This window comes from Artibeus jamaicensis, unplaced genomic scaffold, assembly GCF_021234435.1.
Source record: "Artibeus jamaicensis isolate MK-2021 breed Jamaican fruit bat unplaced genomic scaffold, CSHL_Jam_final contig_3238, whole genome shotgun sequence".
NCBI classification, from domain to species: domain Eukaryota; kingdom Metazoa; phylum Chordata; class Mammalia; order Chiroptera; family Phyllostomidae; genus Artibeus; species Artibeus jamaicensis.
The window spans coordinates 30,941-37,558 of record NW_026521765.1 but is presented as its reverse complement, the minus strand read 5'-3'; positions in this window follow the sequence as shown (position 1 = coordinate 37,558).

Sequence of the window (6,618 nt, the reverse complement as noted above, 5' to 3'; positions counted from 1 at the left end):
TGCTGCTGGCTCTGCTCCTCTTACCGGTCTAGCTGAGTGGTTCGCTGTTGTCGGACTGTGTATTGTTCAATTTTCTGTGGTTCGGCTGCATTTATTGTTGCCAAAACTTTATTGTTTTTAGATTTGATTGAGCAAGAAGGCAAAGTGTTTCCACCTATGCCTCCATCTTGGCAGAAGTCCTCCTCCTTTCCTTTTGATTGCAGGTTGTTTCTTTGTCTCCCCACTTTAGGTGACTTTTCTTATTTTTTTTCTGCTTCTTAGATTTATCTGCTTTGACTCCCTGTCTTCATGGTATGATCTTCTGTGTTAGGAGACCTGTGGGACTCAGTGGTGCAATCTCCTTAATCACCTGCACTTGATGCTGTTGTGCTGCCCTTTATGCCTTTTATGTGGTTGTAATTGGATTTTGGTTGTTGTTGAGTCATTATCTGGTAGGTTCTTCCCTCTGACTGAGAGTCACTCTGCCCTCTGTGTCTTGTATACTGTTGTACAGGTGCTGCCAGAACAAAAACCAAACAGCCCAGGAAATAGACCCACATCTGCAAAGATAAGCCCAATCCACAATTACACTATCAACAGCCAATACACCAATATTAATAAAGGTATAAAGAGATTAAGACTATTATAAGAAAGGAAAAATGAATATGAGATGACTAACTGAAAGAAAAGAGATTTTGTGAGAGTAGACAGTGGGGTAATAATACGAGTAGGGAACAGACACAAGGCAAAATAGGAAAGAAAATAAAATTTACTTCATAACTAAAAAAGGGAGGAGGAAAAGTGGAATGGAGAAAGAGAGAAGTTAAAACTGATATTTAAATAAAAATACATATATATATTTGTATATATCTAGTGAGAAAAACAGACAACCAAAACAAATATATATAATATATAATGTGTAATGTGTAATATATAATGTTGTATATTATATTATATATTACATATCCTTAGGGATATATTAAATATTATATATCCCTAGGGATTATATATTTTTATATTATTCATTATACTTAATATGTTACGTATTATATATCTCTAGTTGCAGAAAAATTTCTACCACAGATATATCAACAGCCAATAAGCTAAGATTTATATAGGTTGAACGGGAATAAAAGGGCACAAGGAAAGAAAGACAAGCTTAAGAGATGTCTAGAGGAAAGATAATATGTTTTGAGAGGATAAAGGGAGAAGGAATACTAAGTATTTCCTTGACTAGGACAGGGAAAACTTAATGTTTAAAATGGAAAAAGGGAAGTACAAGAGGAAAGCAAAATAGAGTAGGTGAGGGAAAAAGGGAAATTTGAGATTTAAAATACGAAGATAGTCACTTATGTAGAAATAAGATTGAGTACTGTAACAACAATCACCTTATCCAATACCTATACACAAAGACACCTTATCCACTACCTATACACAAAGACTGATAAAGGTGGAGAAAGAATAAGGTATATTAAGAACAGGAAAATTAATGTGAGATGATTAATGACAATCACAAATGGTTTTGAGAGGCTGGAGGGGGAAACAATAGTAATAGTGTGGAATAGAAACAAGTCATAGTCAGAGAGAAAATAAATTTAAAATAAATATATGAAGGGGAGGAAGGAGGTAATAGGGAATAAGAGAAGAGCAATATATGAGATTTGAAATAAACTACATTATAAAAACTGGTGCCATATTATGCCCAGACTTGAAGGATATAAAATGAATGTTAAACCTCTTTGCAGGAGTGAAGACAGCATCTTGTAGGTTTGTCTCTATTTTCTCTGCTTTGCTGAGTTTAGTAAATCGAGGGCCAAGGGGCTGTATAGCATGTAGTGTTTGGCAAAGAGCCTTTTTTCTTCTTTCTCCTGAGGAAACGTACACAGCAGCAGGAAACTCCTGGGCCTGACCTCAATGCTCTGCCAAGCCTATAATCCCATAAGTGGAGGTTAGGTACACCTGCCTGTGAAAAGCTCTGGCTGAGTGCAGCAAATCTCAGGCATTCAGCTCCTGCCTTCCAGACCCAAGCCCGCCGCTCCCTCATAGGAGGTTCAGTCTGAATTCTCCACTCTGCTCTGCCCTCTGCTTGCAAGCCATGTTGAGTCAGGTCCTCCTGTTCCTTCAGTGTATTCTCTGCCTCCGAGTTTTTTGGTTAGCAAAGCTTCTGTGTCCTGCCCATGCACACGGATCACTGCCAAGCCTTAAGGTACATATCAGCTCCTCTTTTAAAAGAGTTTCTCTATGGCTCCCATGCTGTAGTGTGGGTCCTGTTATCCACATACTTCCTCTTCCTATAAATCACACAGTCTCACAGAATCAGGGCTGGCCACCTCCTTTCAGGGCCTCTGACAATTTTAGATAAAATTTCTCTCTGAATCTTTCCCAGATGGCATTGGAAAGATCTCAGCTCTACTATAGCACAAGGCAATGGCAGTGTGCTGTCCCTGCTCCCTCCAGAGGTCTTCAGTCTCAGGCCTGCCTCATCCCACTGTGCTGTTTCTGAAGCCTGCACCTCCAAGGCCTTCTCCCTGCCCTGGTAGCTTGCAGATCCTGTGTTGATCTACAGCCACCCTGACTCTGTACAACCAGCAGTGCTGGGCTGGGCGGTTGGTGATAGTCCACCTAGAAAGCCCAGGCCTTTGGCCCGGATGACCTGTAGGCAGACCAGTTACTTGGTACTCCTGTGCATTCACCATGCTGTCTTCTTCATACGCTCTCTCTCACGGACACTTTCACTCACCCTCTGCATTCTGACTTTAAATACAGTACTCTGCCACTATCTTAGATGGATTTTGTTTTCTATTGAAATTTTTTTTATTATTGCTTCATTTTCATTCTTTGTAGTCTGTCTATTCAGATTTTCTGATTCTTTCTGATTCAGTTTTTGAAAATTGTATGTTTCTAGGAATTTATTCATTTCATCCAGATTATCTTATTTGTTTGCATATAGTTGTTTATAATATTTTACTTACAATCCCTTGTATCTCATTGATATCAGTTGTTATTTCTCCTCTCTCATTTCTGATTTTGTTTATTTGGATCCTCTCTCTTTTTTCTTGACAAGTCTGGTTAAAGATTTGTCAATCTTGTTTATTTTCTAAGAGAACCAGCTCTTGGTTTCACTTATCTTTTGTATTTTCTTTAGACTCTATTTTGTTTATTTCTGTTCTGATCTTTATTATATCCTTTCTTCTACTCACATTGGGTTTTACTTGTTTTTCTTTTTCTAGTTCTTCTAAGAGTGAAGTTATGTTGTTTATTTACATTTTTCTTGTTTCTTAAGGTAGTCCTGTAATGCTGTGAATTTCCCTCTTAGGAATGCTTTTCCTGTGTCTCATAGATTTGGATGTGTTGTGTTCTCTCTCTCATTTATTTCCAGGGACTTTTTAATTTCTTTCTCAACATTATTGTTAACCTATTTATTGTTTAGTAAGATGTTATTTAGCCTCCATGTTTTTGTGTGTTTTTCAGTATTTTTTCTTGTGATTGAGTTCTAGATTCATATCATTATGATGAGAGATGATGGTTGATATGATTTCAAGCTTTTTAAATGTATGGAAATTTATATTGTATCCTAATGTGTGATTTAACCTAGAAAATGGTCCATGTGCACCTGAAAAGATTGTATATCCTAATGCTTTGGAATGAAATGCTCTGAGATACCAATTAAATCCATCTGATCTAGTGTCATTTACAACCACCATTTCCCTGTAGATTTTTTATCTGGCAGATTATCCATTGATGTCAATAAGGTGTTAAAATCCTCAGCTATGACTCTATAACTGTCTGTCTCTCTCTTTATGTCCATCAAATTTGCCTTATATATTTAGGTGCTCCTATGTTGAATGCATAAATATTTACAAGGGTTATGTCCTCTTGAATTGTTCCCTTTATCATGATGGAGTGTTTTTCTTTGTCACCTATTATAGCCTTCATTTTAAAGTCTGTTTTGTCTGATACAAGTATTGCTATCCCAGCTTTTTTTCATATATATTTGCATGAAATATCTTTTTTTGTCTCTTGTAGACAACATGTATATGGGTCTTGTTTTCTTATCCATTCAGTGAGCCAATATATTTGATTGTAGCATTTAAGCTATTTACATTTACACATTTAAAGTGATTATTGATAGGTATTTATTGTCACTTTATTCTTTTAACTATGCTCCTCTGTTTTTCCTCTTCTTCTCTTCTCCCCCGCCTTCTACTCCTCCTCCTTCTTCTTCTTCCAGTTCTCTCCTCAGAGTCAGAAACCTAGGTCTTTTCACACAACTCTCATCTATTCAACACTCACTCTGCCAGAGCCCAGGGTGAGTGACTGCAAAACGAGATTTGGTGCATTGACCCTTTAAGAGGGATCCTGTATCTCTAGCAGACTCCATCTCTCCCCGGCAGACAGAATCCCCATTGACTGTCACTGCCAAATGTTATGTAGGCACCTATTTCCAGTGCTACTGCTCTGGGCTAAGGATCCTAGTTTGGGGTTGAGACCCCACACTTCTCAGGGGGAAACCCCACATCTGAGATATCCTTCCCAAATCTCAGCTGCTGCCTGTGAGAACAGGACCAGCCATTTTTGGGCTCTCTGTTTTTCCTGCCAGTCTTGATGTGGCTTCTTTTGATAACCCTTGGTTATAAGACTCCTCTTCATCTAGTCTTCAGTTGATTATTCAGGTTGACTTGCTCTGTATTTTAGTTCTAATTCCAGTTTGGTCCCAGGAGGAGGTGAATATAACCTCCACCTAATCTGCTGCCATATTAGATCTCTCAGTAATCTCAATGGCCTTTAATATATTCACAGAGTCAGGAAGCCATCACAATAATCAATTTTAGAACACTCTCATTACCCCCAATATAAACCCTGTACCCATTAGCAGTCTCTCATCATTCCACCCCTACAACACCACTCCAGCCCTAGGCAACCATTAATCTACTTTCTGTCTCTATGGATTTATCTATTCTGGGCCATTTCATGTAAATTGAGTCATACAATATGTGGGTTTTTATGTATGTCTTCTTTCACTTGGCATGCTTTCAAGATTTATGCATGTTGTAACATGTATAGATACTTCATTTGTTTTATTGCTGAATAATACTTTATTTATTGATTTCCTATATTTTACTTATCTATTCATTTATCAGCTGTTGGACATTTGAGTTATTTCCACTTTTTGGCTATTATGAACAATGCTGCTATGAATATTTGTGTACAGGATTTTTTAACATATATTTTTATTTATCTTAGTCTGGGTTATATAGTACTCTATGTTTAATCTTTTGAGGAGCTGTCAAAAAGTTTTCAAAAGAGGCATAACCATTTTACACTCCCACCAGCAATGCATGAGAGTTCCAATTTCTTCACATCTTTGTCAATATTTGTTATCATTTGCTTTTTATTTTTAATGATCTTACCAGGTGTGGAGTGGTATCTCATTGTGCTTTTTATTTGAATTTCCTTAATAGTTAATGATGTTGAGCATCTTTTTATGTGCTCATTGTCTACTTAAATATTTTCTTTAGATTATCTATTTGTATCTTTTGTCTATTTTTAATTGGGTTATCTTTTTATTATGTTGTTTATATATATATATATATATATATATATATATATATATATATTTTTTTATTTTGGCTACTATAAGATCATTATCAGATACAAGTTTGAAAATATTTTCTCCTATTTCATGGGTTGTCTTTTCACTTTCTTCAGGGTATTATTTTCAGCACAGAAGGTTTTCATTTTAATAAAGTCCAATTTATGTATTATATCTTTTCTCACTTATGCTTTTAGTATCACATTTAAGAAGGGATTCTCTAACCCAAAATATCACAAAATTTGCACCCATGTTTTCTCCTAAGGGTTTTATAGTTTGAGTCTTACATTTAGGTTTTTCATTTATTGTGAATGCATTTTTATATGATGCAAAGTAGGGAGTGCAACTTAATTCTTTTGCACAATTTGATGAAAAGACTACTCTTTCCTTCATTGAATTGCCTTGGCAACCTTGTTGAAAATCAATTGGCCACAATTGTAGAGTTCTCAACTCTGTTCCTTTGGTCTATATGTGAATTCTCTAATTTTGTTCTTTCTCAAGAATGTTTGACTATCCTGAGTCAGTCCTTGCATTTCCATAGGAATTTTAGGATCATCTTGTCAATTTCTGGAACAAAGCCAGCTGCAATTTTCATAAGGATTGCATTTAGTCTATAGACCAATTTGGAAAGTATTTCCATTTTAGAAATATTAAGTCCCCCAATCCATGAACATGGGATGTCTTTCCATTGGCTTAGGACTTCTTTACTTTCTTTCAATGATGTATTGTAGTTTTCAGAGTATAAGTCTTGCACTTCTTCTGTTAAATTTATTCCTAAGTACTTACTTTTGTGAATGCTCTTGTAAATAAAATTAATTTTAATCTCATTTTTGGACTGTTGTTTGCTAATGTGTCAAAATATAATTGATTTTTTTCATATTGCTCTTTTACCTTACACTCTTGCCTGAATTTTAACAAAAAAAAAAAGTAGACTGTAATACCAAGAAGCTAAGGAGCAATTTTATTTTTGGTGTTTTTTTTTTGCCTTGGTTGTCCCATTTTATTTAATTTTTTAAATTGAGATAAAATACACATAACAAAATTTA